Source organism: Thamnophis sirtalis, unplaced genomic scaffold (genome assembly GCF_051295495.1).
Source record: "Thamnophis sirtalis isolate CommonGarterSnake01/CBP01778 unplaced genomic scaffold, rThaSir2_p1.2 scaffold_12, whole genome shotgun sequence".
NCBI classification, from domain to species: domain Eukaryota; kingdom Metazoa; phylum Chordata; class Lepidosauria; order Squamata; family Natricidae; genus Thamnophis; species Thamnophis sirtalis.
The window spans coordinates 15,309,963-15,335,722 of record NW_028261392.1 but is presented as its reverse complement, the minus strand read 5'-3'; positions in this window follow the sequence as shown (position 1 = coordinate 15,335,722).

Sequence of the window (25,760 nt, the reverse complement as noted above, 5' to 3'; positions counted from 1 at the left end):
CAGCCCCCATCCTCCTTTTCCTCCTGCATTATCTCTTCCTCTCTCTCTCTCCCTCCCCACTGTCTCTTATGCTGGGCATGGTTGTCCCAAATATCTTTTTTTTTTTCAAAGAGCAACTGGATTCCCTCCCTCCCTTCCCACCTCTCTTTCTCTGATTTCTAATTCTGTTACTTGACCTGCCCTTCTTTCATTCTGGAAGTGAATGGAGGAAAATCTTTTCCCAAGAGGTTCAGGCATTAAGGAATTAAATGAGGCTCTAAATTTGAACTGTCAGTCATTCCTAATCTGTCAATCCAGGTACTGAATAAGGGCAACCAATGCCAGGTTTTTTTTAAAGGTGCCACCAATCAGGAGTGAAAAGATTTTCTGTCAGCTTTTTAAAAAGAAGACTGTTTTGCCTTCTCTGTCATCCCCAGTGGTGTTTCCCAGAAAATGCCTGAGGCCAGCGAAAGAAGAAATCCAAACTAGAGGGATCTGAATTCTGGATCAGAAAAATATTAGGTGCAATTTATCCAACAGAGCTAGATGCAATATAACTATACAATTTATTTTTGATTTCATACAGTGATCTAAACTTTTGGGATTTTGCTCTGCATGCTCATGTAGAAAGTTAGCACTCACCCCCTCCTAGAAGGATGAAGTATTTTGAGAAATATTTTAAAAATCAGCATAATATATTTCCCCTGAGAGACATAAAAATGGAGACAGAAACTCAGAGCTCCAGCTTCTTCCCCATCCCTGCCAGCAGATATTTTGTGCCCATTGAGAAAGATTGGACCAACTTATCTACAAAACAAAAGACCTTCAGCTCTAGGGTGATATGATTAAGACATGACCCTTCAGGACATAACAGGACTAACCCACTACCATCTAATAGCAGAGCTCACCACATTGCACAATCTCCTAAGGATGTTGCATCATCCTCCAAACGTCAAGCAAACATAGCTCAGAAAACCTACAGAGCCAGCTATAACCACTACAACAGCCAATAGAATGCATGTTCTTGCACAGGAACAGGAAGCTCAAGTGCAAAGCTCAAGAGAAGGTATAAAAGCCAACCACTCTCAACTCCATGTGGTCAGCTGCCCAGAATCACACATGCTCGGTGATGTTGGTTCATCATTAAACTATCTTTCCAATCAGCCTCCAGCCTCAGTTTTGTCTCCAGTGCTTTTCTCCCAACTTAGAACTGAACCAGATACTGTCAAAACAAAGAAAATGGAGAAGACAGGAATATACAAGTGGAACAAAAGACTTATTAGGAAAAAGAATCAGACAACTAGAAATTGTTATATGGGAAAATATAAAGCTGACATAAGGGGTTTACTCCTAAATATGACAATAAAATTGAGTTGTTAACTGATTGAATATGATAATGGAAAGATAATTAAATAAAGGTTAAAATATATGGAATGTGGACAAATACGAAACTGACATGGGGAGATTGTAAAGCAGAGGTTTGTGATCCACTTTTATACATGATAATTAAACTGAGTTGCTAATTGATTGAATATGACAATAGAAGGACAATTAAACATGGGTTAAAATATACGAAACATGGACATATATACAGAACTTCTAAGATGATGAACCAAGTGAGATGTGTACCGCTTGTTATTCTATATAGTAGATTAAGGGAATTGTAATGAACATTGAACAGTAAGTATTGATATTTATAGACAAGGATGATCTAAACCAAGATATGGAAAAATGGAGAGGGAACATGAAATATACTTATAATGGGAAACTATTGAGATTTGAAGACAGAATCACAAAGTGGGGGCATGGTCTACATCTTGGTCAAAATTAGGCTGGGGCCGAGGGGTTTAAAAGCACAATGACTATAGATGTATACTTTTTTCTCTCTCTTTTAAAAAAAGAAGGAGGAAGATATATGTTAAAATTAAATATGTATATTAAAAAGGAATTATAAATACCATCAACCTAAAATGGAGCTCACTCATAAGCTGAAATACTCCAAGTAAATGAGATGAAGAGTGTGAAGTAGAGGAGAAGGGCAAGGGAGGAAGAGAGGGACAAGACAGAGGGCGGAGGGGAAGAAGAGGAGAGAAAGAAGGAGTGGAAAGGGGAGAGAGAAGGAGAGAGGAAGGGGAAGTAGAAAAGAGAAGGATGACAGAGGGAAGAAAGGGGGTAGGGAGGGGGAGAAGAGAGGGAGAAGAAAGTGATGGATAAGGTACAAATATGGTGTATGGAGAGCAGAAGAGCCAATAATTGTTTTTGGGAGTTGATGGCAAGATGAATTGATGTAAATATTTAATAATACAATATGATGTCGGCTATGTAATAATATACATGTGGTTATATGTTATGACAATGAAAAAAAAATAAAAACTTTATATATACAACACACACATACACACACAAACACATATATATATATATATATATATATATATATATATATATATATATATATATATATATATATATGTGTGTGTGTGTGTGTGTGTGTGTGTGTGTGTGTGTGTGTGTGTGTGTGTGTGTGTGTGTGTGTGTTTTATTTGTGTTGATAAATAAATAAAGGGAGACTAGTATAGATCTATTTCAAGCTATTTAGCTCTCATCAGCTAGTCATATCCTTTCGAACCTGTGCTGTATAGCATCTTAGGCAAACGTCTTAGCCATTATGCCACAGGTCTCCTCCTTATCAGCTGAAGCCAGGGAAGAAGGTATATATTTAGTGTCACAACCCCTGGTAAGCCCCAATTATGGGAGGAAGCTAACTGCTTCCATCATCTGTCAATCGGCTCGTCACAAGAGTCCATCACGACAGAAACCCAATATTTTTACTGTTGTCTTTGTTATATTTGTGTTTTTTTTATTTGTGCTGATAAATAAATAAAGGGAGACTAGTATAGATCTATTTCAAGCTATTTAGCTCTCATCAGCTAGCCATACCCTTACTGGGAAGAAAGGTATATATTTAAAGTCACAACCCCTGGTATGCCCCAATTATGGGAGGAAGCTAACTGCTTACATTTCATTACATTACACCTTTCTCCCTGGCTCAGCTGATAACAGATCAGAGCCTGTGGCTTGGTGGTTAATACATCTGCCTAATATGCAATACAGCCCAGGTTCGAATCCCAGTAAAGGTATGGCTAGCTGATGAGAGCTAAATAGCTTGAAATAGATCTATACTAGTCTCCCTTTATTTATTTATCAGCACAAATACTACATATATATAAAGAACTGAACCAGATGGATAGTTCTTCCAACACTCATAAGTGTGTATCAGGGAGAGAACGGCTGACGAAAAATTATTTGGATTAGTTGTGCAATTGTTTTATTTTTTCTCCTCTTTCTCTCTTCGCTATCTTTCAGCTCTTTGCTTTATTCAGTTCAGAATGAAGACTTGAATTCTTAATGAATAACCTATTTTCATTCTGGAAAGCAATCTAACTTCAGCCCATGCTTCCTTACACCTGTGGAGGAGATAGAAAAAAGGGTGGGAAGAAAGTTGGCACTGATACTAATTTAATGCCAGAATAGGTTTTTCCCACCCTCTGAAATAAAGTAGTAAATTGGTAATACATTATTCCCAGGATTTGTGGCAGGATATGGTATAGTTTAGGGTTTTAGCAATCCGTTGCTTTTAGACACTTTATAAGCAATGCACTTCTAATTCTATGTCGGTGCTCCTCCCTTCTCTAAAACATGCTAAGATAACCTTCCATTGATTTACTGAAGTTTTTCCTGAAGTTCCTTGTTCTCCATTCCAGCAGAACAAGTTGAAGTGTATTCCTAGGTTGACTTCCCCTCAATCATTTGTGATTCTAAAAAGCTCCTTCCATGGCTATGTTTTACATGTGTATAGAAACAACTCTAATAGGAACATGGTGACTCAGTGGCTAAGATGCTGAACTTTTCAATCAGAAAGGTTGGCAGTTCGGCAGTTTGAATCCCTAGCGCCGCGTAATGGAGTGAGCTCCCATTACTTGTCCCAGCTTCTGCCAACCGAGCAGTTCAAAAGCATGTAAAAATGCAAGTAGAAAAATAGGGACCAGTTTGGTGGGAGGTTCTGTGCACCTTTGACATTTAGTCATGTCAGCCACAGGACCACAGAGATGTCTTAAGACAGTGTTGGCTCTTTGGCTTTGAAACGGAGGTGAGCACCACTCCATATAGTTCGGAACAACTAGTATACATGTGTGAGGGGAAACTTTATCTTTACAGACAGTGAGTCTGGAATTGATGTCTTTCTACATATGGCAGGGGAAAAAGGGGAGGAAGCAGTACAGAAAGGCACCACAACATTGTTACCCCCTATGTTGTCCGTAAGTGCAAGCAGACTGAGTAATGAGTAACTAAGCTTGAGTAATTATTTTTCTAATTATTGAGTAATTGACTTTCTGATGAACATCCTTAAGATGAAGCAAAAGGTCCACAAATTCTTTCGTCTGAAATTTGGTTTTAGTGAAACTTTTTCTGATGTCACTATAGAAAAGAAACCGTGATTAATAAACGGTGCAGATTTTTTTGAATCAAGGTGCCTAAAATCTGCTGACTTAAAGAATGTGTAAAACAAAACAAACAATTGCCGGGATCCAGTACTCCAGGGGAATTAAAATTTCCAGAATGTCTAGACCAATTTCAGACCAGTTTTATAGACAAAGTTGTGATAATTGCAGCATCCTTGCAATCACATGATCATGACTTCCAATACTCCCTGCCAGTTTCCAACAAGCAAAGTCAATGGGGAAGCCAGCAGGAAGTCAAAAGTCACTCCTGCTCTCACTACTTTTTTGCCCATCCATGTGATAATAAAATCATTTAGGAAAATGTAATGTTCGGTCTGCTCACATCAGACTGCACTACCTTTCTCTCAAAGGATGACACAATTGGTCACAGAGTTGTCTAGTAAAGATCTAAAAATTACTTTAAGAGGTAACATTTGATTTGTTATTTGTTTACCAGTGAGCGATAAACAAATTCTCAGATTGTTTAAGGGAAAAATGTTCAGTCTGTTGATTTCATTAACTCAGAGGAGAAGCTGGTTTTTAATGTATGCTATGTTACATCCAATAATACATTTCTTCTCAGTTGAAAATTATTGCCATCTTTCCCCATTTCTCATTTGATTAAACTAATCAGGAGGGGGGGAGATTAAGGTCACAGTATGCATACCGTAAATAAGCAAAAGAAACATTTTTAATTACTTCCTTGCAACTTGGTTTCTAATAAAAAAACACAATGCAGATGAAGAAATAAAATATTTATGGAAAGCAATATACTTTTTAACTGTTCCTACTGAGGTTTTACAATCCCTAAAATTGAAGAAACACATTTATTGTTTCCAAAGGAATGGTAATTTGCAATTTTTTTAGGCATATTGATACTTAGAACTCAAGGGCCTCAAGAAGATTATTAAATTCATCGGGGGGAAATATTTTCTAACACCTCAGGCTGCAGACAAGCATATTAAGCTTTAGCAAAAGGGATGCAGCAGAGTTGATAAACAACAGCAGCATATTCCTTAAACTCAATGACTAATGTGGCAATGTGCTTCTATGGCTGACCACCGCTTTCACAGTCTGCCACCAAGGGGAACAACTATAAAGATGTCCATAGGCAAATGAATTCCAATACCATTTCAACATCCTAAGCCAATGGTTCCTTGTCTTTTCCTTCCTCCTGGTTATTACAACATAACCTGTCCTATGAACCAGCTTTGATTCTGTTTGAATTGAAAAATTTGACCGCTAATGATAGCAGATTTCAATTTATATTTGTGTATAATCAATTTAAGAGATGCGGTGACTCAGTGGCTAAGACGCTGAGCTTGTCGATCAGAAAGGTCAGCAGTTCGGCGGTTCGAATCCCTAGTGCTACGTAACAGAGTGAGTTCCCATTACTTATCCCAGCTTCTGCCAACCTAGCAGTTTGAAAGCACGTAAAAAATGCCAGTAGAAAAATAGGAACCACCTTTGGTGGGAAGGTAACCGTGTTCCATCCGCCTTCACGTTTATTCATGCCAGTCACATGACTATGGAGACATCTTCGGACAGCGCTGGCTCTTAGGCTATGAAACAGAGATGAGCACCACCCACTAGAGTCGGGAATGACTAGCACATATGTGCAAGGGGAACCTTTACCTTTATTATACTCAATTTGAAAAAAGCTGGTTTAAAAATCAGATTTTTTTTTTTGTCCATAGGCAACAATGGTGAACCCAAAACCCATCAAAACACATAGCAGCTGTCTCCTTTTCTGACAGCCTACCAAGACAGAAGGAAAAATCCCAAATGGTAGATCGTTTAAGAAGCATTAACATTGCAAAGTTCCAATCGCTTCCCCATTTTTCACTGCAATGCATGTTGAAGCGATCTTCCTGAGTTTAACTTTTTAAAAAAAGATCAGAAGCAAAAGGAATAAGGAGAAAATCCCATTGCAACCACCCCATTGCTCCATAAACAATGAATATAGCGTAGAAAGTGTTTCATTACAACTTTAAAAAGCCTTTACAGTGCAGCAATCTGAGTTTAACTTCCAGCTGGTTTGGCAAGATGAATACAGATGTCTAACATTCCATTAGCAAAATTGACTGCAGAATTAAGGCTTGCCGCTAACCATATCAAACAAGTTCATAGCAGAGAGAAAGAGAATAAAGGCAAGAACAATCAATGGGCCAGATCAGGCTCTTTCTAGCATCACAGGGCTTTCTAACAAACCAGGGAAGCCCAGAAGGTAAGACTAACATATACATTTTGCCTGACATTTTTTTTAAAAAATAAGAAAGAATAAAAAGGAAGAAGAAATTATTTTTGCGCCTTTCGATAAATATTTCCCTGGCTTTTAATAAAAAGAAGAAACACCTACAATTTGGACGCTACACTGGCATTCTAACTGATCATCTGCAAAGATACTGTACATGGATACTAAAATTCAGTACTTTGATGATATGCAATGGGCATAATGCTTAATTAATTGACATTTAATTGATCATTATTACAAATAATGCATATATTATTTATTTATTTATGAATGAATGAAGACAAGTATACGTGTCCCAAGATAATGTTACGGACAATAGCAAACTTTGATAGAAATTGGACAAGGCATTCATACATAAAAAATAAAATGAAATGTTGACACACACTGTCTAATCATTGATTGCACCTTGAAATGTGCATATGAAAGCCTTGGAAGATTCAGACAAAAACATTGTCTGAAATGGTATAGAGATTCCTGCCTGAGGAAGGGGTTGGATCAGTGGTAGGATTCAAAATTGTTTATTACCGGTTCTGTGGGCATGGCTTGGTGGGTATGGCTTGGTGGGTGTGGCAGGGGAAGGATACTGTAAAATCTCCATTCCCACCCCACTCCAGGGGAAGGTTACGGCAAAATCCCCATTTCCTCCCAATTAGCTGGGACTCAGGAGGCAGAGAATAAATGGGGGTAGGTCTAGTCAGAGGTGAAATTTACCGGTTCTCCAAACGACTCAAAATTTCCACTACCGGTTCTCTAGAACTGGTCAGAATCTGTTGAATACCACCTCAGGGTTGGATTAGAGAACCTCCAAGGTTCCTCCCAACTCTATTATTTTGTTAAGACTCAATTCAATCAGTTCTTCATGGTATGTGTGCTTTCACCTCCAACATGGGAAGTATGGTGGTTAAGTTCCTTCTATCCTTTTTCCTCTGGAAAAATTCAAAAGGTTAAAAAAAATCAGCTAGTGATTTACTTTCTCATTATTTAATCTCAAGCGAAGTGGAATTATTGTGTTTGCTCAAGGATTTAGCCAACCCTCAGAGGTGTGTTATACTAGAAGAAGAATAGTTTTTCCTACAAGTGAATTATTTGTGCATTCCAATCTAATGAAGAGCTTCAGAAACTTATATTGCTAAAGGTAGAGGCACTGTGATGAATAAAAATTGGGTGATAAAATTAATTGACTAGTTAAGCATATCAATATGAGACAGCTCATCACGCCATATCACACAATCCAACTTCATTGTTTTTAATATAGAGAGAAGTAAAGTCATAAGATTGCACAATGTATTGACAATAATAACCTAAGAAACCACAGAAATGCAACTAAATAGTCGAAGGTAGCTGATTGAATTGTTCCCATTGGAAGTCATCAGTGGTCAGTTTAGATGCTTTGAAGGATCAGCATACCTTTGTGGAACCAAAGTGCCTCTCCAGAGTTTGAAGCAGCTCTTTTTCATCTTCATTAAGCCTTTGGCAGTCCAACCAGGTTGGGATGCCTATGTTTTAAGCATTGAATGTACAACAAGCAACAGGCCACATTAATATTAGAGCAATATTTCTCAAACTTGCAAATGTCAAGACATGTGGACTTTTGCTCTCAGAAATTCTCAGCCAGCCAGCCATGGTAGCTGGGGAATTGTGAGAGTCATAGTTCACATGTCTTAAAATACTCAAGGTTGGGAATCACTGGTCCAGACAGGTGCCACTGCTTAAATTCAGAGTATGTTATGCTTAAGCGAGAACGTCTGTGAATAGTACTGTAATATGTAATTCCATCTGACAACCAGAGACATCTTTAACACGCCATGCTAACATCAGAATGACCCTTGTGTCATGATATCATTATGCTTCCAGAGCCGGCTGCAATTAAATACATCTGTCATGTCATTTGTGACAATTGATTTGAATCATTTGTCCTCAACTTTCCACTTCCATGGACATCTGTGCTGACAAGCTGCAGTACTTTGCAGACCATTAATTGCTCTGTAGTCCTAAAATTAAGAACCACTGTCCTAGGCATTGGGGTCATAACTAATTCAAATGAGCACTGAAAATGAAAGGTTTTCTTTTGTTTTAGTAATAACAGGTGCCTACCGAACAATTTGTATTTCTCCAGTGTCTTTGCAATAACAAATCATGTACACACAAATGCCCACACTGTCTTGATGTAATATCAATATTACATCCTGGAGCATGTTAGGTTCAGTTAGATTTCATCATAAAGTGAAGACAAGATATACCCAAAGTCCTCAAAATCTCATTTAACAGTCCTACGCGCTTATCTAAGGGTAAGGTCTATTGAACACAGTAAGGTTTATTTCCATGAATTAGATAGGACTCCATCACTTGACAGCTAATTTGATCTTACTACAGAAATGAAGATGAGGGAATGGAGTCAGACAGTTGGAAGGTCATATACTTTCTCCTTGACTTAATGTATGAAGACATTCCTGAACTAGCCAATTTTGTCCACGCTGAATCAAAGAGAAAATACATCAGAATATTTTTCCCAAAATGCATATAATGGGGAGGTTGGGAGATGTCCATCAATTAACAGTGCACTCACAAAAAGCTCATTTGGTATGTATCAAGCTCTGTACCACCTGATTCTTAAAAAAAAATCAAACAAACAAACATCTATGGAGATTCTCCATCATCCAGATCATGGTTGTCCCAAAGATGCTTTTTGAAGAGGCAACTGGACTTTCTGGTTTTTCTTTGAAGACGTTTCACTTCTCATGCAAGAAGCTTCTTCAGCTCTGACTGAATGGTGGGGAATGGAAGGATTTATACTCCTTGCAGACAGCTGGACATTTGCATTCTTTTCATGAGTTGTTAAGGCCACCTGGAGGCTTATCTGTGTCATCAGGGTCACCTGAGTGATGCAAATGATTGTGGATCCTTCTTGGAACTGTTGAAAGAACTGTGTTGAAAGAGGGTTGTTAAATTTTGACAAAGATGGCCTCTTGGACCCCTCTTTCAAACCAGCGGGTTTCTCTGCCCAAAATGTGGACTTTGCTGTCTTCAAACGAGCAGCCTGTGTCTTTTAAATGCAGATGGACTTCCGAATCTAGTCTTGGTGTGTTTATTCTCCTCTGTTGTGCCAGGCACTTATGAATGCGTTCATTCTTGGATGAGAAATGAAATATCTTCAAAGAAAAACTAGAAAGTTCAGTTTCCTCTTGAAAAAGCACCTTTTTGGGAAAAACAAACAAACATGTCTTCCAATAAAATTTGCAATTGCAAAATTGCACATTATCAATTTGTAGCATTATTTCTATTACCAAAATATATCTGGGATATTTTTGTTAGCAAGCGGAGGGGGGGGAGGAAGGAAGGAGGATGGGTTTGGCTGGCAAAATATGGTGATTCATCAGATTGGCCTCTAGCAGAGCTACCAAATCAGAGTTGCAAAACACTCATTAATCACTGTATGGTGACAACTTGTCACTTTTTTGTTGCTATTTAATCCTTTTTTACTTTCTACATCTAAAAGCCTTACCTTTTGATAGAAATTGCAAAATGATTGTCACTGGAATCAGACAGCTCTCCTTCATCTTAGCCTGTGATTAACTTTTTTGTTCTTTTGTTAAGAAGCTTATTGAATAATCTCTGTGCTATAATCTGCTCAAATTATATTTTTAAATACAGATGGACAGAGAGGCAGGATTAAATGAAACAGAGAGGTCACAATTTGCAAGGCAGTGTATGCAGCCGTGTTAGACAATCAATCCTAAATGCTGGGTTTAATAAAATAATACGGTGTATTGGAATATACAAAAAAATATGAAATAATCAGGTAGGAACTACCTCTTGCTAGTTGACCTCAATCTGAGCAAGATAGATTTGGATGCTTTATCTTTAAACATGGCACTCTTTCTACTGTCTTTGTAACTTGGAGCAAGTAAGAAATATGAGTTTATTGCTAGGATCCCAATGGGCTGTCAGATCAATTACTGAGTTTAAGTGCTATGCTCTGGATGAAACATAAAGTTGGCATTCAAAGAGGATATGAATTATGTCCTCTATTTGTGGCATGTAATATACATATTGTCTCTGGATAAGGTAGTGGATGAAATTGCCAGGTTTTACCATAAAATCCAGGAGCTAAAATCTTGCTCTAGTTGGGGATGTTCTTTGGCCCTCTATCAGGCCCAGAGGTAGACATTTTGAAAAGTCTTTTTGTTATGGGTTCAACCTTTTCAAAGTCTTAATGTTAGTAAATATCTCTACATCAACTTAAATGCTAATCTCCAGAACCCTCCTTCTGAACATGGCCTTAGTTTGGTGGCCAGTTGAGGTTCAATAGGGAAGTGCCAATCCATGAGATGTAAATTAAGAAACTGATTTAGCCATATGATAGAGTGGGATATGCCCGATTTTAACAAGAAACTTTCTCTTTGAAAATTTCATGCAGATGACCAGAAAAATAAGAGAAAATAGAGAAGCAGTATATCCATCTGCATTTCTTTTGAAGAAAGTGCTTATATGAAACAGAGCAATATGAAATAGGATTGTTTCAATTATTGAGATGACTTTTTCTCATTACTTTGATTACTGCTATTTTAGCAGAAATGCTAAGCAATAACCAAATTTATTGTGTTTTTATCTCTGCATAAATAATCATGGTGCCATTCATGCCCATTATTACTTATTTGATATGTGAAAAGGAATATAATCAGTAGATATACAATTTTCAGAAAGAGACAAAATAGTGCTTGCTGAAATGCTTACAATTCTCTAACCTTGGCTATAAGTTCCATATCATTCCACATTGCCTCTTGAAGAATGATCAGCAACGTTCTAGATACCAGTCCTTCTGAATTCCATAATATTTATTTATTTTGTTATATATTCATGGAGCAGTTTTTCAACATATTGCTGATGCTGAAAATGATATCTCTAGAGTGATTTTTCTGAGCTCTTTTGCAAGTTATTGCAATATAAGCATTATTTAGTAAAACTATAAAATCTTGAGAGTAACTACAAAATTTGAACTAAGGTTAATCTGAAAGCAAAGCAGTAGAACAAGCAATCTTACAAAACTACTATCTCACAAAGTAATTTCCTCATCAGGCTTGACTTTCATACTGCTACCCCTTGCCGCAGGGAGGCGGAACCGACTAGATGGTTCCGCCTCAGGTGCCTGATGGACCCTGAAAGGTTCCTGATGAAGCTTGGGACTTTTCCTGAATCCCTTGCTCACAGCTCGACCGAAGCCCTAGTGGAAGCCTGGGATAGGGCGGCCACTGGAGCCTTGGATTGCATTGTGCCTTTGCGGCCTCTGACCCGGTGTCGATCTTGGGTAGCTCCCTGGTTTACCGAGGAGCTCCGGGAAATGAAATGCCAGAAAAGACGCCTAGAGAGTGGTTGGAGGGCCAGTTGGTCCGAATCTGATCGAATATTAGTAAGAATTAGATGGATGAAGCAAGTTAATATTGAACTCCAACATGACAGAGGAACCCTTTGTCTAAAAGTCACTTGTTGTTCTTTTATTCCAACATTATCTCTGGAAAGAAAGCAATTCTCCTGGACAAGAGATCCAACTTGAGTATCAACTTGAAGTCATGATGACTGCTGAGTAGAGGTAGAGACCAGCTTTGGCTGATGTCCAACTGCAAACTGGAGATTTGGCTGGGTTGAACTGGGACTTGGAGGATTTGGCAATAATGACTTCACACCTTCTTCATCATCATCATCATCACAAAGATGGATTAATGCAATGCACTCTATATGGAGATCCTATCAAACTTCAGGAAACTGCACAGATTCCCTTGTGCTGGCCAAATAAGAGTCATAGATATATAACACATATATTGCAGATGGTGAATTAGTTTCCTATAGAATACTGAGTATAATACAAAATCTTGCTTTTAATGCTTTAAAGTAGTCTAAAGCTTAGTGATTAAGTTCCTGCAGGGCCCCTTCACTAGATAAATTAGCTCACCAAGTATGCTCATTTCTGTTAAGGATATTGCGGGTCTTTTGTATAGTGTATTTTGGAGTATAAGACACACCTTTTTTCCTCAAAAAAGAGGATGAAAATCTGGGTGCATCTTATACACTAAATACAGCATTTTTGGCCTCCCAAAACTATTACAACGTGAGAATGAAGACAGAGGCTCTTGTCCGGTAACACTGTAACCAATTTATTGTAACAGAAACTATCAACAATGTAACGCTATGAACTTGTAACAAAGTAATGTTAGTAGACCGGGTAGGACGCACGGTCGAGATAATTGTAACAAGAAGTAGACCGGGTAGTCTGTGAAGCAGAGGCAGCGAAGCAGCTCCGAGTAGACCGGTATGTTCGGCTGCTCTGTGGTAGATCGGGTGGCGGTTGGAAAGAGTCTGCCTTTTATATTCCTGCAGACTCGCGCCTGACAGCTCGGCAACTGACAGGCGCGTCTGATTGGCTAAGACGCGCCTGGCTGCTACCGAGCTGTCATTCATAAGAGCGAGGACTACCTTTGCTATACAACAAAAACTCCACTCCCTTTGCAAAAATGGCCATTCACAGCCTTTAGGAGGCTTCCAGAGTGCTAATGGGGGCTGGTGAGGGCAAAAATGAGCAAAAAGCGGGCTGTTTTTTGTTCATTTTTGGCCCCCCCACCCCCACCCCCAAGAGCACTCTAAAAGCCTCCTAAAGCTATGCATGCCCTCTTTGGTCAAAAAATGGGCCTGGTTTCACCAAAAATCAGTTGTTCTTTGCTTGTTTTTTTTGGGGGGGGGCAGCCCCCAGGAGCACTCCACAAGCCTCCTAAAGCCTATTCATTCCTTTTTTTGACAAAAAATGGGCTTGTTTCATGAAAAATGGGCTGCTTTTGGGAGATCTGCAGAGTGCAAAGACTTTTTTTAAAATTTGCCTCTTCAAAATTTTGCTGCAGCTTATACTCCATTGTGTCTTATACTCTGAAAAATATGGTATATATAAGAAGTAAAATCTGTTGACGTTAGGACATAATATTTCCATTTCATGGAATAAAATTCTCTGGAGGGCAGATTGCAGCTTTATACTATATATCTTTCTGTAAAGCTGCCAAATCATTGTTCCGGAGGGCTTTTGAAAGTTAGTGTCTTTCAATGGTAGATTGACACTGTATTTGTGATAGTATTTATCTTATTTAATTTATTGCTACTTTATTTTTCTTGTATCTTAGTTTGTAAAATCTTGTCACTATAAACTGCTGAGTTGTAAGGTCTAGAGGTACATAAACAGGTACATAACAAATTTTCACATAGAAAAACATACACTTTTTCTTCCTCCAGGCATTCCAATTTTCATTGTGGCTTCTTTTATTTATTGCCTCTTCTTCTATGTCCATTTTTTTTTTTTACAAACTCAGTTCTTGCCATCATCAAAAGAGGTTTTCAGTATCTTCTTAATCTCCATTACTCATTTTTAGTCTCTTATACGATCAAAACTTTCAGATTTATATTCATTCCCTCTGCTTGTGTGGGTGTGGGTGTGTTTGTGTGGGTGTACTTCTCTACAGGAACATCTGCCCAATCTCTTGGATAGATTTCTCCTAGATCCAGATGGGAGATTCTACAGAAGGTCATGGTGAATAACAGGGCTAAGAGCCTTTGGGACTTCCAGATCCAGATGGACAGGCAAGTACTGACCAATCAAGCAGGCATTTTGGTAGCAGACCAAAGAAAACAGAAAAGAAGACAGCTGTGATGATAGACAAAGTGGTGCCAAGTAACAGGAAGAAGTATGAGAAGTTGGAGGCCTGGAGAAAAGCTAGAGATGATATGGAAAATAAAAACCAAACTAGTCCCAGTGGTGGTGGGAACATTTAGGATTGAGAGCCCATTGCAAGAGAATGGCTTCAACACACTCCAGGAACATTGCTCTCTATCGAGAAAAGCGAAGTGCTAGGAATAGCTGAGAATCTGCATAGAACCCTTAAACTCCCAGATCCCTGGGAGAGAACCCAAAATTGAGGAAGACACATACCATCCATAGGGTTGAGAAGGGAATTTTATATAGGGGAGTCCAATCTTTATATTTGAAATTAGAAATTAATCACCAACCAGTCATTATTCATGTTCATGATCACTTTTCAAATAGTCCTATCACCTTTTCTCTAATTTCTTGTTTCATTTCAATATGCTTTATCATGCCACCTAATAAAATATCCCTCTCCCATTCAACCCACCTTCCATGGGTCACATTAATATAGAATAACTAAATATTATACCTTTTCTCCCAAATTCATAGCCACATTATCTGGAATATAACACGAAGCTACAGATTCCAACTTTCATTTGCACCTACAATTTAGAATTTAGAGTATAAAAAGTTTCTCATATCCATTTTAGACTTTTTATGCCTAATTAATCCTTCCTCTAAATCCTTCAGGTATTTGACTGTTTTATTCCACAAAAACTAAACAAGCTTTTTTCTGTTCCTTCCATTCATCCAAATTCATAAATTTGTGTATTCTTTATTACTCGTATGTACTTGTCTTACAAAGTCAAATTCTTTCATGCAATATTACCATCACTAGATAGGCTGAAACATTTTTGACCACTGCAAGCCATCATGGTTTTGGCTACCTGAATTTTTAACATTTTGGTGAAATACTTATTAGTAAAATAAAAAAAATGTAATGTGAGGTATTGTAAAAAGTAGAGTAATATGAATGTGGATTTACAGGTGGCTATTATGTATAAGTTGGGTTGACAAAATCAGAAATGAGGAGGTGATAAGCCACATGGGAAATCCAAGGGAAATCATCAAAACCTTTAAAAAGAGAAAGTTAGAATATTTTGGACATGTGATGTGACATCTGGAAAAAATGCAGCATACTTCACTTAATCCTCCAAGAAGAGATTGAAGGAAAACAAGGTCCAGGCAGAAGAAAAAAATCATGGTTGGAAAATCTGACTGGTTTGGCTTAAACTTTTTTACTTGGCTGTAGATAAAAATAGGATCACCAACATGATCACCAACATATGATGATGGATATGGAAAAAGAAGGAAGAGGAGGAGGAGGAGGAGGAGGAGGAGGAGGAGGAGGAGGAGGAGGAGGAGGAGGAGGAGGAGGAGGAGAAGGAGGAGGAGGAGGAGAAGGAGGAGGAGGAGAAGAAGAAGAAGAAGAAGAAGAAGAAGAAGAAGAAGAAGAAGAAGAAGAAGAAGAAGAAGAAGAAGAAGAAGAAGAAGAAGAAGAAGAAGAAGAGGAAGAAGAAATATAATGTGAATGGTATGGATTATATTGACTATTTTTACACATTGTTATCAGCATGTTCACACTCTTCTGTGCAGGCTAGAATCTTTAATCTGGACACTATTGACTATAGCTGTTCAATACAGTAGCTGATCAATACAGTATATTATTCCCCACATCCCACCAGTCTGGAGGTACATGCAGTATTGAGACACGTTCAGGAAACAGCTTGACAAGGCAACTGCAAGTTTCTTGTCTTCCTGATTATGGTGCCATACAAGCTCAAATATTATCCTGACATATAATCCTGGGTAGAATGACTAAAGATTTTAGTTGTCATGATCGATTGATTGATTGACTCTGTGCCATCAAGTCATTTTCAGCTCCCAGTGATTGTGTATAGTCTACAGTAGGGGTGTTAAACTCAAGACCCTTGGGGTTCTTAGATCTGACCTGCAGGGCTGCCCTGGAAACAGCAAAGGACTGGCCTGCAGTGCCTCTGCCAGCAAAAATGGAGCTCAGGATGGCTGCGAGCCCTTCCCAGCTCTTTTTTTGCTGGCAGAAGTTGCAGGAGGCTCTCACATCCGAAAGCGGAGCTCAGCAGCCCGTTTTCATTGGCAGAGCTTTCTGGCCACCACCGGTGCTCCCGATATGTGTGCCACTGAGATGGCCACACCCACCCTGGCCACACCCACCCCAGCCCCCAAAGGTCAAACACAACCTTGATGCGGCCCTCAATGAAATCAAGCTTGACACCCTTGTACTAGAGTGTTGACTCTACACGATGATCAGTTCTTTCAGAATTCCCAAGGATCTATCTATCTTGCCTCTAGTCATCCTCATCTTCTCTCTCTCATTCATCTCTCAACTCATTAATGAATGTGTAAATAGCTGATTTAGAAGTGCAAGTAATGGGGAGCCTAATGAACAATGATTTGCATCTCCAGGAGAAAACTTTATAATGAAGCCCTTGTAAAATAAATCCACGACAAAACCTATTTTACGTCTACATAAATTTGTACAGCTAAAATTCATTGCTGCCTTTGACATTAAAATGTAGCTATATCTCATTCCTAATTATTTCCCTTTTAAACAATATTAAAATTAACAAGATTGCCAATGCTACTTTTAAAGTACATGCATTGTTCAGGACTGGGTTTGTTTATTTGTTTCTTAATGGGAGCAGGAAAAAAAAGAGCTAGGTTCAGAGAAGAGAAATTTACCAACATATATATGTGGTGGTAAGGAGGGCTTAATACCCCCAGGTATTTGCAGTTAGCACATTTATGAGTTTTTCTCTCGTCGGCCCTGAGCTGTAAATTCAAAATACAGGCAACAAAAATAAATAGTTTGCTAGGCAAAAGCAAGAGAAAAGCAACTGTGGGAGGGAAGCTATTAAAATAAATAATAAATAAAAAAAATGTTTAGTAGAACAGAGAAATAGGACAAAAGATGCGTCATATTAGGAGGAAATGAGTATATTAAAAAGCCGAAGTTGAAATAAACAAAATGCAAGGGAGAAATAGGTCAGCTGAATAGTCTTAAAGAATCTTTTTTTCATTTCTGAAGCTGACATTTGTTTGCTCACGTATTCCTTAATAATGCTTTCAATTTTATTCAAATCAAGAAAGGCTCAAATATAGGAAAAGAGAGAGAAAAAGATAAGGAAAATGGGCTATCTAGTTAAGACCTCAGGCTAGAAATCAGGAGACCGTGAGTTCTACTCCTGCCTAAGGCATGAAGCCATCTGAGTGATCTTGGGCCACTGATTCTTTCTTAGCCTAAGAAAAAAGACAATTACAAACCACTGGAATCTTGCCAAGAGAAAGGCAGATGAGCAGCATAGTGGTTAGAGTGCTGACTTTGAAGCAGAAGACCAAGGATGAAATGTTGCGGGTACCGATCTTATCTTGGGCAAAGACTCCCAATGCTTTACCTCATATAAACATAAACAGAGGGATAGAATCAAGATCACGTGAAGTGTTAATACCACTTTATAATGCCTTGGTAAGGCCACACTTGGAAGACTGCATCCAGTTTTGGTCACCACGATGTAGAAAAGATGTGGAGACTCTAGAAAGAGGGCAGAGAAGAGCAACAAAGATGATTAGGGGACTGGAGACTAAAACATATGAAGAACGGCTGCAGGAACTGGGTATGACTAGTTTAATGAAAAGAAGGACTAGGGGAGACATGATAGCAGTGTTCCAATATCTCAGGGGCTGCCACAAAGAAGAGGGAGTCAAATTATTCTCCAAAGCACCTGAAGGTAGAACAAGAAGCAATGGGTGGAAACTAATCAAGGAAAGAAGCAACTTAGAACTGAGGAGAAATTTCCTGACCGTTAGAACAATTAATCAGTGGAACAGCTTGCCTCCAGACGTTGTGAATGCCCCAACACTGGAACTCTTTAAGATGATGTTGGATAGCCATTTGTCTAAAACGATATAGGGTTACCTTTCTAGGCAGGAGATTGGACTAGAAGACCTCTAAGGTCCCTTCCAAATCTGGCATTGCATTGCATTGCATTGTATTGTATTGTATTGTATTGTATATATGATGTTAAACTTTTTGATGGCTACTTTTCATCCAATTGTCTTTCCCGAGGACTAATTTTCTTCACTGTCTTTTTCGTGAAGTAACAAATATTTGTTTTCTTTTCAGAAAGTCTTTTCATCTGCAGTCCTACAGGTAGTCCTCGGCTTATGACCACAACTGAGCCCCTAAATTTCTGTTGTGAAGCGAGACAGTTGTTAAGTGACTGTTGTCCCATTTTACGACCTTTCTTGCCACAACTGTGAATTGAATCACTGCAGTTGGTAAGTTAGGAACCTGGTTGTTAAGTGAATCTGGCTTCCCCATGGATTTTGCTTGTCAGAATCTCACAAAAGGGAATCACATGACCCCTGGATACCGCAACCGTCATAAATATGAGTCGGATGCCAAGCGCCTGAATTTTGATCATGTGACCATGGGGATGCTGCAATGGTCTTAAGTGTGAAAAAGATCATGCCACTTTGAAAAGTCACTAAATGAACTGTGATAAGTCAAGGACTATCTGTATTTTTTTGTACTGCTAAAGAAGGTACCACAGTGCTTAGCAATAATAATCACAGATGCAACACAGCAATAATAATCTTGAGGAACGTGATGAATAATAATGAATGCAAGCAGAAAATTACATTAAAGCACCAAGCTCATTTTACCGTACTTGTTTTCTTACATGTCACATTAGCAAATTATTTTATGTGTCAGTGGAAACATTACAGTTGAGATAAACAAGCTTCTATCTCCATCCTTTGTCATTTTTACAGAAGGAGGACGAGGAGGAGGGGGAGGAAGAGGAAAACATGTTAATTTCTGAATGGAAATTCCAAAGGATATATGTATGTATGTATCTGGCATCCTTCAGTCTCAAAGACTATGGTATCATGCTCTGGAAAGAGGACCTAAAGCAACATCTGGGGTGGCTAAAAAGGCCAATTCGAGAGTGGCAATCCCTTCCACACTGAAGGCAGATACATTCTGTCCCCTGCCCAGCCCCCAGATTTTGCTGGTTCTGGGACTACCCCTTTGCCTTAGCCTGCCGAACAAGTGTCCCTTCGAATTGGAGAAAGCCAGTGGTGGGATTCAGCCAGTTCGCACCCATTCGGGAGAACCGGTTGTTAACTTTATGAGCAGTTCAGAGAACCGGTTGTTGGAAGAAATCTCCTTTTGTTTTTGTTTTTACTTTGCAGGGCTAATCCTGTAAGGGAGGCAGGAAGGAAACATTCTGGTGCTGTTTCTAGCCTAATCTTTATTGCCTTCCTTACAGAAACTGCCTCTCTGGTTAACTCTAATTGCATTGTAACAGCTAAGGTGAAGCGCCCATTGACCTGAGTGACGTTGAGTTGGCCACACCAAAACAGTCACATGACCACCAAGCCCTGCCTACCCAGCGGGTCATTAGGCCAGAGAACCGGTTGTTAAATTATTTGAATCCTATCACTGGAGAAGGCCATGCTGCATCTTTAGCCTCCGAGCTGAATGATCAGAGGTCAAGGTTTCCCAGCTGTTAATGTCCATTCCCAAAGCCTTTAAATCCCTCTTGCAGATATCCTTGTATCGCAGCTGTGGTCTACCTCTGGGGCGCTTTCCCTGCACTAATTCTCCATACATGAGATCTTTCACAATCCGACCATCAGCCATTCTCACAACATGACCAAGCCAGCATAAACATCACTGTTTCAATGTATACATGCTAGAAATTCCAGCATGTCCCAAGACTGCGCTATTTGGAACTTTGTCATACCAGGAGATGCCAAGGATACGTCGGAGAAACAGCGCATATGAAAGGCGTTCAACTTTCTCTCCTGCCATACATAAAGGGTCCAAGACTCACTGCAGTACAAGATATATCCCATCATAGAAATAACACAATACATTGAAATTTGACAACGTAGTGACCCTTTAAAAGTACAATATTTGGAAAGAATTAAAACTTATGGCATGCATACAGAAATTTCTAATTGCAGTCTTTGAAATCTCCATTTTAAAAAGATTCAAGAAGAAGCATATAATAGGAAAGTCATTCCTATTGGAATGGAAAACCATGGCCATCAGAATTTTTACTGATTGTAACAATTAGTCTAACCTAGTATTAAGGAGAATATTTGTCAGTATACATCATGACTGTGCATTAAAATATCTCTTCCCCCCCCCTCTTTCTCTCTCCCCCTCACTCTCACTCTCCTGCTTCCTCTCCCCCCTCCTCCCTTCCACCTTTTCTCTCTTCTTCCCTCAATTTCACACACAAAAGTCTATAGAATTATAGATTCATATTATAACAGACTTAAAACAACTTTCTTGTCACTTTGAATGTACACTAATCGGCATCATTAAAATTAAATCTTGTTGCATACAGCTCTCAAAGGGTCACCACCTCCATATCTTAATCCATCCTGGATTTAGAACTCATCTTAGCTATGAATGCATACAAAAACAAGGGAATCAAACTATTTTCCAAAGCACCAGAAGGCAAGATATGAAACAATCATTAGAAACTAACCAAAGAGAGAAGCAAGCAAGAACCAAGGAAAAAGAGTTCTAATAATGAGAGCAATCAACCAATGGAAGAGTTGCCTTTGGAACAGTGGTGAAATTCAAAAAAATTTTTACTACTGGTTCTGTGGGCATGGCTTGGTGGGCATGGCAGAGGAAGGATGCTGCAAAATCTCAATTCTCTCCCCACTCTGGGGCTAGCCAGGTGGAATTTGCCAATTCTCCAAACTACTCAAAATTTCTGCTACCAGTTATCCAGAACCTGTCAGAACCTGCTGGATTTCATCCCTGTTTCAGAAATAATGAGTGTTCCATCACTGGAAGCTTTCAGTAAGACACTGGACAACTATTTGTCTGAAATGGGATACAGCCTCCTGTTCGAGCCCTGGATTGGACTAGAAGACCTTCAAACTCTGTATATTCTATGTAATTCCTTCATGGAGGTAATTTCTACAAAGGGCTGATACATCTCAGTGCCCAGACTTGAAATCTTGCACTGAGTCATGCCAAGCTAATATGAGAGAACTCTCAAAGTATAATAGTATAAGCCCTATTAAATGTTCACATTATAATAGATAAATACTGATAAAAGACATTGATTTGTGTGGATAACTAAGACTGGCAATATATAGGTAGTGATTTTCTTTATCATACTAAAATTGTACTATTTTATTGTACAGGCATCTATCAGTTATTGTTCACATTTAGCAATAAAATCCATTTTTTTAAAAAAAAAACATTTTAAATAAAGGTTGCTCTCCAGTTTTACACTAAAGTCACTAATAATTTTTTGATTTATTACTTGCTGTAATCTTTCATAGAATTCATTAATCACTTCTCCAGAAGTGTAATGGTGAAATTGAGTGGCCCACCGGAAATCTTGATGGCAGTTATTGTGTCACTGACTAGATTAGTATCTAATTGCATATGTCAGGGATACAACATGTTTTGGACCAACAATTTATAATCTGTTTTTTTTTCCTCTGTAAAGTTTATTTCTAGAATAGAAAATTTTGATTTCCTAGGATTAGAAATGGCTGATTCTGTCCATTATATTTTACTTATTCTGAGAATACTAGTCCATGCCATTTCCACTGTCAACCCTGAAGCCGGCCTGACATTTTGAGATTTCAGTGCTGACACAGTAGAGAAAAGGGATAGGTAGGGGGAGAATAGAGATAGTTGGGATGTTGTAGCCAAAACAAAATATTTTCTCTTGGGAACCAAGGACATTTATGTAGGCACTCGGAAGGCGGGGACTGGACTCAACTAGCAACTGGACAGCATCTTGATTGGACCATGTGACTGAGAAAGTTTTGAGAAAGTGACAAACTTACTTTTAATTAGGTGAAAACTGTGGGAATATTCAGAATCGGTTTTCAGCAGCCTGTGCTAATATGACATACCCAATAAACATATTCTTTGAGGAAATTGCCTGCCTCAGAGTTTTGTTTGCTATGGGTATGTTACTTGGAAACCTGACATTAAACTGACTCTGAATCCACTTTAACAACATCAAGTTTTCCTTGGTGCATACTGTGGATGGTCCATGTTCCCATCCTAAGTATTTTCAATAGATTTTGAGTTTTTCTTTCAATTCTGGTTACATTAACAGCTGGACTTCCTGAAGCCTTTTATCCAATCACATCACATTCCCTACACTTACTTAATAAAGACTTTTTGCTGGCTCCTAGTAGCCAGTTACCTTTAGAGCAGCCCTGTCAAACTCACGGCCCGTGGGCCAGATGCATCACATGCTGGCCACGCCCATCATGTGTTGGCCATGCCCATGCCTAGTGAAGGGAAAAATGTTGTAATACATCACGTGATGCTGCCGTGATGACGTGAATGTGACACCCCTAGTCTAGAGCTATGAAGAAAATATTTGTGATTGTTTTTTCCTTGTGATATCTTGGTGGATTGAAATCTTGTCTGAAGCTTTCTGGTCCTAAATTGACATAATATATTTCACTGTATCTCTATGCCAATACTGACAACATTACTGCTTGCAATAAGGGAGATAGGTCTAGAGTATTAAAAGAGTCCATATTTCCTCTCTCAATATACCGTCTTTAGATTTCTATGGCCTTTTATAGAATTGTGTCCTTTTCCACAATTCATTACATCCTGATGATGATATTCCTCATATGTGACATGTGTGATTCATCAGGGCACATCCCATTTATATTGCAGTAACCTGTATATCTGCAGGCTTTCACACTAGCTGACACCTATAAGTGTACCCTGAGACCTGGGCAAAGAGGTTTTGCACGCACAAAAAAAGAGGCAATTTTGTGATTGGTATGTTTGGACCCTTGATACAATTTCAAAGTGTCTCATTTCTCTTCACTGGTATTATATTGATCTCTCAAACGCAACAATATTGTAAAGAAGAAAAATAGCCCTGTAAAAAAGGAAAAACCGCTGGAGATGAATATAAAAATTAAAGAGATGCAAGCTTCTCTCTCCCCCCCCCCATTCTCAGTGAATAATGATGTGCTGAATGGAAGATATAAGAATGAAACTGTGACAAAGAATTAAACCAATGCCAGGAGCTTATTAAGATGGATTACCAAGTCATGGTGTTCGGAATGTCAGCTTCAGCTGTCAACAGATATGAATTAGTTCCCTAATGCTAAGAGCTATCTTCACATTTAGCAAATTCTACAAGTATGAATCAAACATCTTTCTAAAAAAAGAGAGAAAGTTAACACCCCATTTTCAACTGGGGTGTTTCACTTCTAAAATTGTGAACAATCCAACAAGCTTATGACACCACCACCACCCTTAGGTCCAATGGGTTGAAGCAAATTACAAGTGGAAAAACTGATTTTCAAATAGTTTACACATTGTGCCTTAGGTTGAACCAAAGTCGTGAAGAACATGTAGACATTTTCATTGGCACAACACAGGGATAGGTTCCTGCCAGTGGTGGGTTCCGGATCCCGTTCCAACTTGTACAGTTGGAATGGGCCTGGCAGTGTCCACATGGACATGCACAGCTCACGTGCACACACACACAGCGCCCGCATGCGTCTTAGCGCCTCCGCGAGCTTCCGCGACGCTCCAGCTGCTCAGCGCTGCTAAGCTGTTCAGCATTGCTAAGCTGCTTAGCGCTGCTAAGCTGCTTAGCGCTGCTAAGCGCAGAGGACTTAAAAGACCGGTAAGGAGCTCGAATGTGCAGGTGGGCCCTCTGGAGCACCTTACTGGAACGGTATCCAATGCTCCGGGCAGGCTCCGGTCCAACCGCCTACTGCCTGCAACCCACCACTGGTTCCTCCTGGCATTACTACCAGTTCAGTGCCTGAAAAATTTAGGGTTAATGTTTTGCCCTAGATGGCCCTTTTTATTGTGATCTCTTTTATCTTCTCCAAAATGCTTTTGATGAAGTTCAGATTGCTGCAGATGAAAAGGGGATTAAGGAGAGGCCCCTTGTGTAACTTTATTGCATGCAAGCCACTAGTAAAGAAGAATTACACAGTGGAGAAATAATTCATATTCATATACAAATTCAGTTTGAGGTTTCTTTCCTCATACAAGTTATAATCTGTAGTTGCCAATACCTTCTAAATTAACTCATTGCAAATAGCAAAATGTCCCAACATCAAGAAGATTGACAAATATAAAGACACACAAATACACATATGGATAATTTGGAATATATCTTCAGGCTCAAAAGTTGTAGAGCATTAGGGTTTAACAGATGAATCATCAGCACCAGAACACTTGAATTATGAGGTTCCATTAAGTTCAATTGACTCTCTGTTGGCCTCCACTACTGTTCTGACCTAGGCTTCCTTAAAAAGCATGAAGCACATTCTTGGTCCTGGCAAAACCTCTTTAATATACACGACTGTGAATTCCTTTCATTCACAGTCAGCAAGGCTTGGCAAACAGTCTTTCAGAGGAATATTTATCAACATGAACCTTATCTTGCTTGGAGAGCTGCCAGATAACTAGTTTCCAAACACAGGGCAAGGCAACGCTTGGCACAGAGTCTCTTATAGTCACAAACAGAAATGTCCACTCTTGAAACGACAGAGAGAACGAATTGTTTCCTGCAAAAGCCCACTCCCTATTCACTCCTCTTTTGTTGGGAGGGACCAATCACCTCCAAGGTGTGGCTTTATTCCCAACTCAACCCTGCTTTTTTAGTCGTTCTTGTCTTCTGGCAGCTCTGCATATGCGCACACTGGGAAGAGGCTCCAGCTGTTCCTCTGCCTCACTGCTGTCTAACTCCCTCTCTGCCTCTGATGCAAAGCCCTCGTCTGAGCTTTCCTCAACCCCCAGGACTGGCCCATGTTTCTCCCCAACCTCCTCACTGTCCAACTCTGCTGCCAACTCCAGTGGCCGCTGGCGGGCCACAACAAGTACTTATATGATACCACTATCAGTGGTATCCTAACAACTACTAGGTGAAATAGTGTGAGTATGCTGAAAACATGCTCTTTTCTCTCTCTCCTTTCTATTTTAATTAAGAGAGATGGCACGGCTGAGGAACAACTAACTGAAATCAACTTCATATATATCAGAGTGCTGTGGATAAAAGGATTTTAAGCCTAGCGATTGGAAGGTGTTTTGGTGTGGATAACATAACTTATAGTTTGGATTTAATGCACAGATGGCCTCAGGGAGAAATACAGCAATCCTTAGAGCTATCCTTAAAGTCATTTAAGTGCAGCTGGTGCAAAATACAATAGCAATAGCAATAGCAGTTAGACTTATAGACCGCTTCATAGGGCTTTCAGCCCTTCTAAGCAGTTTACAGAGTCAGCATATCACTCCCACAGTCTGGGTCCTCATTTCACC